This window comes from Pinus tabuliformis, chromosome 1_1 (genome assembly GCF_031772625.1).
Source record: "Pinus tabuliformis cultivar Carrire ecotype Pingquan chromosome 1_1, CPIR1, whole genome shotgun sequence".
In the NCBI taxonomy this organism is placed as follows: domain Eukaryota; kingdom Viridiplantae; phylum Streptophyta; class Pinopsida; order Pinales; family Pinaceae; genus Pinus; species Pinus tabuliformis.
The window spans coordinates 863558226-863570500 of NC_142297.1; the positions used below are offsets into that span (position 1 = coordinate 863558226).

A 12275-nucleotide genomic window follows, 5' to 3' on the forward strand; every position below is an offset into this window, starting at 1 on the left:
GATTCTTTGAGAATGGATGGAGCAGCATTGGTCTGGTGGGAGGCCAAGACTAAAGAGGAGATCAAGAAATTTGGTAAGGTTACCTTAACATGGCCTGAATTTCTGTTAGCCATTAAAAACAGTTTTATCCTCTTGCTCACATACAGAAAGCCATTATGAACTGGCAAAATTTCAGACAACTTAAGAGTCAGAGTGTCCAAGACTACACCCAAGAATTCAGGAAAAGAGCTCTCCTGTTAGGGGTAGATTTACAGACCCAGGAAACCTTGCTGAAATACATTGGTGGCTTTCATAGCTACCTTAGACACACCATCTTGATGTTTAACTTTACTAGCCTGGATAAGGTTTGTGTCCAAGCTACACATTTAGAGGCAAGGGGAAAAAACACATTTCAAGAGGGTAGAAACAAGTCCCCCAAGGGGAAAAACAAAGAGAAAACCTCCAAGGGAAAGGGCAAAAAGAATGCATCTATCAAACAGGAGAGTGAGAAATTGATCTGTAAACACTGTTCTAAACCAGGCCATGAGGAGAAAAACTATTGGAAATTACATCCTGAAAAAAGACCTCAATTTAAAAAATCCAAAGGGAAACAGAAAACTGCTGCTACTACATCTGCACCACAAGATTTAGGGGATGATTCAGGTGATGAAACCAAAATTGCAGCCATGGGTTTGAAAAATTTGAAGGGAAAAGAAATTGAAAATCAAGCCAGCACTAGTACCTCAAACTATCATGTACAAGCTCCTAATGAGGAAGAGAGAATTGAACTGTTTCATGTGAGGGTGATTTCAAAACATACTAAAATTGACACACATTTTGATAGTGGGTCACAAGCAAACCTTATATCAGAGGACTTGGTCAAACAGCTTAAACTTGAGACCGTTCCACATTTGAAGCCATATCCACTTGGATTGATTGGCAAGGATGCAAATTTACAAGTTTCAAGAAAGTGCACATTGCACTTTGCAATTAGTGCACATTTTATTGACACAGTTGAACTTGATGTGGTACCTTTTGATATAGCAGGAATTGTTTTGGGAAGTCCTTACTTGTTTGACAGGAAAGCTATCTTTCATCGCCATGAAAACAAATATCATCTTTTCAAAGATGGCAAGGAGTTCATTGTTAGAGCTCATCGCAAGAAGACAAATATAGCGATGGTGAATGCAAGACAGGTAAAAACGCTGGTTAATTCAAGTAAGAATTTTGTTCTTCTTATGATTAAGCCCAAGGTTGATGTGAATCATGAGTCATTTGACAATTGTGATCCAAAACTTAAGTCAGAACTGTATGATGTAGTTGATGCATATCATGAGATGTTTCAGGAGCCAACAGGTTTGCCTCCTAAGAGGGAGATTCAGCATGAAATCCATTTGCATCCAGATTGTCCTCTTCCAAACATAGGCATGTACCGCATGTCTATTATGGAGAATGCTGAAATAAAGAAGCAAATCAAGGACTTTTTGGACAAGGATTTCATAAGGCCAAGTACTTCGCCATGTGGGTCACCGATTGTATTGATTCCAAAGAAAGATGGCACTTGGCGTATGTGTGTTGATTTCAGGGCCTTGAACAAGATAACGGTAAAGAATCGTTACCCACTCCCAAGGATAGATGATTTGCTAGACCAGCTGAAAGATGCTCGATATTTCACTAAGTTAGACTTGCGCAGTGGATATCATCAAGTAAGAATTGAAGAAAGTGACATTTGGAAGACAACCTTTAAAACCAAACAAGGACTCTTTGAGTGGCTTGTGATGCCGTTTGGTTTGTGCAATGCACCTGCAACTTTCATGCGGGTAATGGATGATGTCTTGCATCCTTTTCTTGATGATTTCATTATTGTCTACTTAGATGACATCTTAATTTTCAGCAAGTCTAGAGAAGATCATGTCATGCATGTTAGGAAAGTACTTGATGTTTTGAAGAAGAATCATTTATTTCTTAAAATGTCAAAGTGTGAATTTGGAAAGACTTCTTTGGTTTATTTGGGACACATAGTAGAAGGAGGTGCTTTGAGAATAGTTCCTGCTAAAATAGAGGCTATTGTGAATTGGCCTACTCCCAAATCCATAACAGAGGTAAGAAGTTTTTTGGGTGCAGCTCAATATTGGAGGAAGTTCATCTCTAACTTCTCTTCTATAGCAGCTCCTATGCATGTAGTGAAAAGTGTGAAGCATGCTTTCCAATGGGGAGGCAAGCAGCAAAAAGCTTTCGAATCTTTGAAAGAGAAGATTAGTTCAGCTCCGGTCCTTGCATTACCGGATTTGAGACAGATATTTGAGGTACAAACCGATGCTAGTGATTATGCCATGGGTGCAGTTCTTCTACAACATGGTAAGCCTATTGCTTTTCATTCTGAAACTTTTAATGGTGCTGTTGTAAACTATCCTACATATGATAAGGAGTTGTATGCATTGGTACAAAGCGTCAAAAAGTGGAAACACTATTTGATGGGCAAAGAAATTGTTATACATACCGACCATCAGCCCTTACAGTACTTGCAATCACAAAGAAAGTTACAACAGTCACGACACTTCAGATGGATGGGCTTCTTGCAACAATTCCATTTGGTAATAAGGTACAAGAAAGGTACTCTGAATAAAGTTGCCGATATGCTTTCAAGGCCTATTATTGGTGTTGTTACTTTACTTAAGAATGATTCCATTGTACATGATAATTACATAGAACAATATGCATCTGATGATGACTTTAAAGATGTGTATGCTAACTTGAGTAGAGGGAATCATGTAGAGGAAAATGACTATCACATGCATAACAATTTGTTGTTTCATCTGGGCAAGTTGTGTATACCACAGGGGGAGAGAATAAATGTCATAAGAGAAGCTCATTCTTCTCTTATTGCTGGCCATTTTGGGGTAAGCAAAACACTTGCACATCTACAGAGGTATTGCTATTGGCCTCGCATGGTAGATTTTGTTTCAAGGTTCATAAGAGGTTGTTCATTATGTGCTACAAGCAAGCCTAGTAATAGGAAGCTTTGCTTATATACTCCTTTACCGGTACCTTCTAGACCATGGGAGAGCATCTCTATGGATTTTGTAGGAGGTTTGCCAAAATCTAGAAAACAGCACGATTATTTATATGTAGTAGTTGACCGTTTCAGCAAAATGTGTATACTTATGCCTTGTAAGAAAACTATAACTGCTGAACAAACTGCTGAATTATTTTTTCATCATGTATGGATTCACTTTGGTTTGCCTACTTCCATTATTAGTGATAGGGATTCTAGATTTTTGGGGAATTTTTGGTCCAACCTATGGGCGATGATGGACACAAAGTTGAAGAAAAGTACTGCTTTCCATCCGCAAACAGATGGACAAACTGAAGTTGTGAACAGAGCCATTATGCACCTCTTGAGAGGATATTGCAACAAGCATCCAAAGCTTTGGGATGAACATTTGCACTACATACAGCATGCTTACAACCGTGCCACGCACTCTTCCACAAACACCTCACCGTTTGAAGCTTGTTTTGGTTACTTGCCAAAATCACCTCTTGATTTCATTCTTGAGAAAGATGCTTCCATTGAGGGACATAGTGATATTGACAAAGCTTGTTCATTCATTGAAATAATTCAACAAATACATCAGCAAATTCAAGAACAGCTTGAGAAGAGTCAAGGCAAGTACAAGGAAAGACACGACAAGCATAGAGTCGATCACAAGTTTCAAGAAGGGGATGAGGTATGGTTGTACATTAGTAAGAAAAGGATGCAAGGAGAAGGTAGAAAACTGAATTCTATTCATTATGGTCCATTCAAAATCCTCAAGAAGGTTGGAAATAATGCTTTTCAATTAGATTTGCCTTCCTACATGCAAACGTATTCTGTTGTCAATGTGGAGAACTTACGTTTGTATGAACTTCCTTTGATTGTTGATCATGAAAGTGTTGTTCAGCTGCCATCTATAGAAGATTTCTCGCCAAAATTCTTAGATGAGCTGAAAGAATATACAATCCTTGACAGAAGGACACGCACTTCAAGGAGGGGCAATGTAGATTATGTTCGGGTTGGTTTCAAAGGCAGCAAAACGAATAAGGAAAAGTGGATGGAGGTGGACAGAGTGAGGGAGTTGTACCCTCACATCTTTAACAGGTAGTTGAAGGCTTTTGGGGTCCAAAATCTTCCCAATGGGGAGGCGTGATCAAGGGCTCATGTCCCAAGTGTCGTAAAATGCTCAAAATTTAAAATGCTCAAAAATGGTTCAAACTTGAACGACCGGATAGAGCTCGTCTTCCTAATTCTGGAACCACAAACGGTTCAAAAAACGGTTGCCGTATGAGAAAGTTATGCCAAAAAGAAAAAATTCTCAATAACATTGAAATTTTGAATTTTTCAAAAAAAATTAAAAAAAGAATATTCCACAGAATATTTCTTGGAATATTCCAGGGAATATTCCTTGGAATATTCTAGGGAATATTCCATTTGGGTAGCCAATAGCAAGCTACCACGTGGCAGGCTCGGAGGCCACCACGTGGCCTGTGTGACGTCAGCAGAGGTATGCTAAAAATTTTGGTGGCAATGGAGAGGTTTGAACCCGCGACCTGCCCAGAATTAACCAAGCGCCTTACCAACACGCCACCGGGGTTACATTGGTTATATTGCCGGCAGAAATTCATAAGAAGTTTAAATTTGTTTTAGCGGGGCCCCAAGGGGGCTAGCCCCCCATACCACGTGACCTTATTCTAAGAACCGTGGGCCAGAACACTAAGCACCAGTCAGCGCGCAATCCGAGGAAAACTGGAGTTAATATAAATGCGTTCACATGCGCATTAAAGAAACAGTTAAATCCGGCGGTCAAGTCAGGATTTGGTGGCGGAATTGGCGGACCGCAAAAATTGGCGGGCCTATCTAGACTCTAACTAAAATTAGCTGGAGTCTTTTTAGGACCAGCTAGCAGTTGGGAGTAAATGGCTATAACGTTGGCTAGGAAAGTCCGTTTTGGATGATTTTTTTTTTTTGATTTTGGGTATTTTGGACCTTCTGAAGCCATTGGCATAAGCCTTACAACATTCTGAGGTCATTTGCAGAGTTTTTGGAGCCGTGAAAGTTCTAGGAGCCAATAGGGCCCAGTATTGGGAAGACTGTATAGGGTTGCAGGTACCCATTTGAGGTGAACCAGTAGTCAATCCTGAAGGATTCAAGTGTTCTGAATCCGTTTTTACCATCTATTCCACTTGTAGATGCTTCTATTCAGCTGTTTATTTAATTTGAGCATTTAATTAAAACAAGGACAGGCCAATTTGGGAGCCTTAGACCCAGCAGACGTAGCCCAGGAGGGGTGAGCTGCTTTATCAACTTCTTTTGCATCTGTGGTTGATTTATTTTGCAAAAAAAATTTGTTTTAGTGTGTTAAACAGTAAAAGGAAATAAATTTGCTATACTTAAATGGGTCATGAACAGCTGAAAATTTCATTTGTTTCTTTTCTGCAAGACATGGACATTTTTTAAACATCTATATATCTGAATTGAATACCTTGGAAACCATTTACAAGTAGTTTCAAATTCAGATCAGGAACTAAAGGAAATATCAACAACTGAAGTGAACTTTGAAAAAAGTATAGATATAAAGCCAGTGAGAAGCATAAATTTGTACAAGTGTGAAAGCTGAGAACATTGAGTTGAAAGGAAAATGCTTGAGAACTAAATAGTTTAGTATGTACACACAGGAAAATCATTGAGGGGATTGATTCATCGTAATATATATATATATATATATATATATATATATATATATATATATATATATATATATATATATATATATATAAAACAATGTATGTAAGATTCCAACACCTTTGAAATTGTATGGAAGAAAACGTAAAATTCAAGAAAGTACCAAGCACAAAAGAATCACAACAATTATTTTATTATTATATACATAGTGAGCTCATATGGGTTTCCTTACACTTGTGGCGTAGTATTACATAAGATAGCCAAGAGAATCTAGGTCCTATTTCTAACAGCCAATACAATCAAAACCATATTGATACTAAACATTAATGTAAATATAATGTATATAATGTATATTATACTAGAAATAGGTAAACTAGATAAATGTAAGAGAGACAGTGAGGATATTGTCCCCATGGAATAACCATTGTGAATAAATTAAATAAATTACATTTTTACAAAATGAAACCCTAGGAGGTGCCAAAATATATCAAACATTGAACAATGAGATGATTACATCAAACCCTTAAAAGGGAGTTTGGACAAAATGGTCATCGTAAATAAATTCATAGTAAAGCAAAACATGTTGGTTTGGGGTGATCTTGTCGACGAAAGAGAAATTTACCATAACAAGTTACTGTAAGAATGTCATGAACTTTGAAGAGAAGAAGCCTAAGGTTATAAAGAGTGATGACGAAAATAATGAAGGGACCCCCACAATGATCGAATCCACAAAGAATCTTGAAGATTAGTCAACAAGGTGGATAAGGGTTAAGAAGGGACACAAGTTCAAAGGAAAGAGAAGTTGGAATGGTTATCCATACCTAAATGTTTGCCATTTCTGATCTTAAGCCTACACTGGGAAAAACTATAGGATTATTGTTGTGTTAAGCTTAAATAAAAGGAAACAAAATTATAGTGTGACGAAGGACTCAAAATAGTACTATAATATTTTCCCCAATGAAGAGTTAAGACTTACAAAACAAACGTGTAAATACTAATATAGTCCTCTATTAGAGTCCTCTATCAATGAGGCCTCTATTTTCTTCATTTTCCATTATTTTCCTTCATTTTCCTCCTCACATGCAGCATGTGACCTTTCACCTCTTTTTTCTCTTAATTTCCTTTATTTTCATAAATAAATGTGCCAAAATTTCCTTTTTGCCTCTTTAATGCCTTTTCCTTTTCCTTTGCGAATTTCCTTAGCCATAATAAACTGGATGAACACCCACACCAGGATCTCCTTCCTAACATTCAACTTGGAATACATGTTCCATATCCGTGGTCTTATTTTGCCTTTATTAACTTTTATTACATGAAATTTTTACCGCGACTGTTACACACATTCTCACCATGTGTCATCTTGGTGCTCTTAAGCTTTTCTCTCAATACCATTAAAAAGTTATCGTTCTTATTCTGGAACAAGTTCAAAAGAGCCTTTCACATATCATGTGCAGTGGTCTTCCTAGTAATATGAGGTATCAAAATTATGCTTTACTCCATCAAGGATGATTAGCTTGGATGTCATGTCTAATTCTTCAAACACAACAAAGTCTTTAGGATTTATTAGATTAGCAATCTCCTTGTCAGCAAACTCCAATATCTTGTTCACCAATTAGATGAGACTGATCTTGTTATGTAACCAAATCACAAAAAAAGAAGAAGATATAGTTCAACATCTTGAAAATAAGCCTCTTCGAGGGGACAACATCCTTTTACATCACATAAATGAAAAATTCTTAGATTATTCAAATGACAAGACCTCCTTAGTATTCTAAGAGACTATGGGGCCACAATATAATTAGGTCCTACATAACAATAAGAATGTAAGGGAACAACAATAAGAATAGTTGGATTCTATGGGGCACAACAATAACAATATGGGGCCTACATTAGTATTATAAGGATCTAACAAATCATTTCTTTCCAAGGAATATAATTGGAAAATCCATTTAACCTGTCCACATACCTTAGACTCGCAATCAACTTTTCCATGTTGTTAGCCCTTCAACAAAAAATCAACCAACTCCCTCTTAGGCTACTTCCGGTGAACACTATCATTCAACTATTTCTTCAAAGTAGCTCTCATACCATGTTAAATTTTCCTTATATCCATGTCTATCTTATATCTATACTCTATCAAAAACACACTATTGAGGTTGTCAACTACAAGCACTTTACACAATGAAAATGTAACAACAGTAAAAAAAAATAAAGTACAAAAATTTAAATATGGCACAAAAATGGTTATATTAATCCTTCACTAAACAATAGTAAGGCTCCTCTACTAAATCTTATAGCCCTTTATGAAACATGATGCAATAGTAAAATATAAGTCATCTCCCTCTCACATTCAATGTACCCAAAAAAAAAAAAAAAAACTTTACTTACTTTCTATAGCATTCCCTCGCTTCCAACCCTTTATGTTCTTATGCCCTTGATGTACCTAGTTGTCTTTGCCTCCAAAGGCTTAAAAAAAAAAAGGCTCCATTCGTGTATTTTTATGTTTCTGTGTTGTGAGTGTGGGGTCAAATAGCAGAGAAAACATACATAAAAGTAATGGCAGGAAAAACATGAAAACATGTGTTATATATGGAAGTAGATGTCTAAAGAAAAATAATATAGATAATATCAAAAATAATAATTACGCCGTAAGGCGTTCCCTCTGAGATGAACTTCCCTGTGGTCTTTGCTGTCATCGTTATCGTCCGTCTGATTTGATGTTAGACGATTCGAATAATTGCTACCGTTGGATCAAATATCCGGTTTCCACCCAGCGCTTGCCATACTCAAGGATTGGGGTGAAGGTGGAGCGTTATGGCCGCTTTAATGGGGGCTTTAAATTTCCGCTGGCCTTTAAATTTCCGCTGCTAGAATTGTGTTTTGGACTGGTTTCTTGTTTAAGCGTTGGGGTTTCTGTTGTTTTTGGGAAAATTCGGGCTGAAATGATCGGTTTCTCTGAAGAATGACTATACATTTTGATGAAAGACGAAGAGGAAAAGCTCATCTGGAATGCTTTGGATCCGTTATCAGCTAAATGGCACAGCTTGCCACCTATGCCGGCTTTTATATATGAGGAGGAATTCAATCAAGCTACGGGATGGAGTTTATGGAATGCTGAATATTGATATGAATTGTCATGCTTCTCAGTGTGTGCCTATTTATTTGTCGGAAATGGCCCCTCCCAGACTGAGGGGAGCTCTCAATATTGGCTTCACACTATTCCTAGGAACTGGGATCCTTGCTGCGAATCTGGTAAACTATTTCGCTGCCAAGATCCAGAATTGGGGGTGGCGTCTCTCTCTGGGGCTGGTAGCTGTCCCAGCATTGATAATGTTGACAGGTTCCTTCACCCTACCCGACACCCCCAACAGTCTAATTGAAAGGGGGCAAATGGAGAAAGCCAGGGCTGTGCTGGTGAGGATCCGCGGGACGCCAGACGTGCAGGAGGAGTTGCAGGACTTAATAGAAGCCAGCGACATTTCCAAGAAAGTGAAGCATCCCTTCCGCAACATTGCCAAAAGGAAATACAGGCCTCATCTGGTCATGGCTCTGGCCATTCCCTGTTTTCAGCAGCTCGCGGGTTTCAACATCGTCGCGTTTTATGCTCCACTCATCTTCAAGACCATAGGATTTGGGTCACAGGCTTCTCTCTTGGCTGCAGCTATTCTTGGAGTGATGAGTTTGGTTTCCATCGTAGTCTCCATTTTTATTGTTGACAGGTTAGGACGGAGGGCCCTGTTCCTCGAGGGTGGACTACAGATGATCATCTGCCAGGTAAGTTGCGTCCATTCCATTTGGTTGCCATTTAAGTTCCCCCTCCATATATATCTGAAGTTGGTTGGTTTGCAACAGGTTTCTTTTTCCCTTTTTTATGAATAATAGATTCAGAACTGAGATTCATCTATACTGAAAAGTATAATATTTCTTATTTAAATGCAAGGAAGTCGAGATAAAATCTCTGAAATCATTCCATTATTAGTTTTGGTGATCTTGATATTGAATATATCCCCATGTCTAATATACTTTTTCTTTTTCTTTTTTTCCCTATTGGCATACTCAATAATTTACTCAGATTTTCATTCCAATTGAGCGATTCTGTCTTCCTGGTACTGTATCAATATAACATCTCATACATTTCGTTGTTAAAATCCTTTTTTATTTTTTTCATAATCAAGGACCTCATTCTCTACCTAGATTTTAGCTGTAAAGGTTCTCTGACTTAGTCATCCTTTGTTTGTATTTTACAGTGTCATTGTTTAACTGTTGAAGCCGATAACATCGTTAGAATTGACCAACTATATATTTCTACATAAAAAGACTCTGACTTAGTCATCCTCTGTTTGTATTTTACAGTTTGATTGTTTAACTGTTGATGGTGATAACTCAGTTAGAATTGACCAATTATATACTTTTATATAAATAGACTCGGACTTAGTCATCCTTTGTTTGTCTTCTACAGTTTGATTGTTTGACTGTTTATGCTGTTAACTCAGTTAGAATTGATCAATTAAATATTTTTGTACAAAAAGATTCTGTAACAAAGGAACTAATTATTTTTTAATGATTTCGGCATAAAATAATATCATTTTATGACCATGATCTTGCCACAATCTATTTGTGCTTTACAGATTGATTTTTTGACTGTTCATGTCGATAACTTAGTTAGAATCGACCAATTATATATTTTTATATAGAAAGATTAGGTAAAAAAACTATTTTTTTATAATAATTACGCCGTAAGGCGTTCCCTCTGAGATGAACTTTCCTGTGGTCTTTGCTGTCATCGTTATCGTTCGTCTGATTTGATGTTAGACGATTCAAATAATTGCTACCATTGGATCAAATATCCAGTTTCCATCCAGCGCTTGCCATACTCAAGGATTGAGGTGAAGATGGAGCGTTATGGCCGCTTTAATGGGGGCTTTAAATTTCCGCTGGGCTTTAAATTTCCGCTGCTAGAATTGTGTTTTGGACTGGTTTCTTGTTTAAGCGTTGGGGTTTCTGTTGTTTTTGGGAAAATTCAGGCTGAAATGATCGGTTTCTCTGAAGAATGACTATACATTTTGATGAAAGACGAAGAGGAAAAGCTCATCTGGAATGCTTTGGATCCGTTATCAGCTAAATGGCACAGCTTGCCACCTATGCCGGCTTTTATATATGAGGAGGAATTCAATCAAGCTATGGGATGGAGTTTATGGAATGCAATGGGAGCATCGGGTTACAGGCTAACAGGTTTTGTGAGGGGTTGGTTTGGACGGAAAGATTCTCTAGATAGAACAACTTTTTGTGGTTGTGCCGTAGGGGCCATTAATGGATGCATCTATGTTCTGGGAGGGTTTGCTGAAGCATCTGCTCTCAAATCCATCTGGCGTTATGATCCAAAAATAAATGCATGGACAGAAGTCGCACCTATGACCACTGCAAGGGCTTATTGTAAAACAGCTTTCCTGAACAACAAGCTTTATGTGGTAGGTGGAGTGAATAGGGGCAGAGGTGGATTGACTCCACTTCAGTAGGCAGAGGTTTATGATCCTGTTACAAATACCTGGACCCAAATTCCAAACATGCCATTTGCACGAGCTCAAGTTCTACCCACAGCTTTTTTGGCAGATATGCTAAAACCAATTGCTACTGGAATGATATCATTTAGAGGAAAACTATGTGTACCACAGAGCTTATATTCGTGGCCTTTCTTTGTAGATGTTGGTGGTGAAGCCTATGATCCTGCTACTGATTCTTGGCTGGAGATGCCAAACGGTATGGGAGATGGTTGGCCTGCAAGGCAGGTAGGGACAAAATTAAGCGTTGTGGTGGATGGTAACTTGTATGCGTTGGATCCTTCTAGTTCATTAGACAGCGGTAAGATTAAAATGTATGATCCCCAGGAAGATACATGGAAAGTCATTTTGAGGAAAGTACCTGTTGTAGATTACACAGATTCAGAGTCACCTTACCTACTAGCTGGATTCTTGGGAAAGCTTCATGTTATTACGAAAGACATTAGCGACAATGTCGCTGTTTTGCAGGCTGACACAAGCTTTTTGCTGGCAATAATTTTATGCATAATATGAAAATTCTATGCAGACATAGCACCTAAGCATGGGTAAGGGCTGGAAGGGAAGTTTCCTTGTGCCATAAATAACAACAGAATGTATATATAACACATTTTCCATTTTGATCTGGTAGTTGATGCTGGAATTTGATGGGACCGATAAAAATGTCCCTTATAACAGTTCTATTGACATTGTGAATCAACGATCTTTGTATTACATGCTCTGTAGATATGTCTTATCTGTCTGATAGTAAAGTAATCATGCGGTATTGCATTGTATTTGTTTTACCTTTTCTTTGGCTAGTTTTGTATGGTTTGTTTATAAGAATAAATTTATCTTAGCCCAAAATACCAACTTTTCACCACATAAAACGTCCATAGTAAAAGTAAGTTTTATGCATAAAAGGTTATGTGTTTGGTTTTTATGTGTTTGGTTTTCCTGCTTTCAGCTTTAAATGTTGGACATTTATTTTTTCGTTTTCATTCAATTTTGCTAACAATTCTGTAAGTAGACCTTGCTTGTCG

At 37.7% G+C, this 12275-nt stretch overlaps 2 pseudogenes; both read left to right on the forward strand.

Moving 5' to 3' along the window:
- Positions 1-8490: 8490 nt before the first annotated feature.
- LOC149217006 (sugar carrier protein C pseudogene) lies at positions 8491-9823 on the forward strand (annotated as a pseudogene).
- A 767-nt stretch (positions 9824-10590) lies between these two features.
- Positions 10591-11899, forward strand: LOC149217007 (F-box/kelch-repeat protein At1g22040 pseudogene; annotated as a pseudogene).
- Positions 11900-12275: the final 376 nt, after the last annotated feature.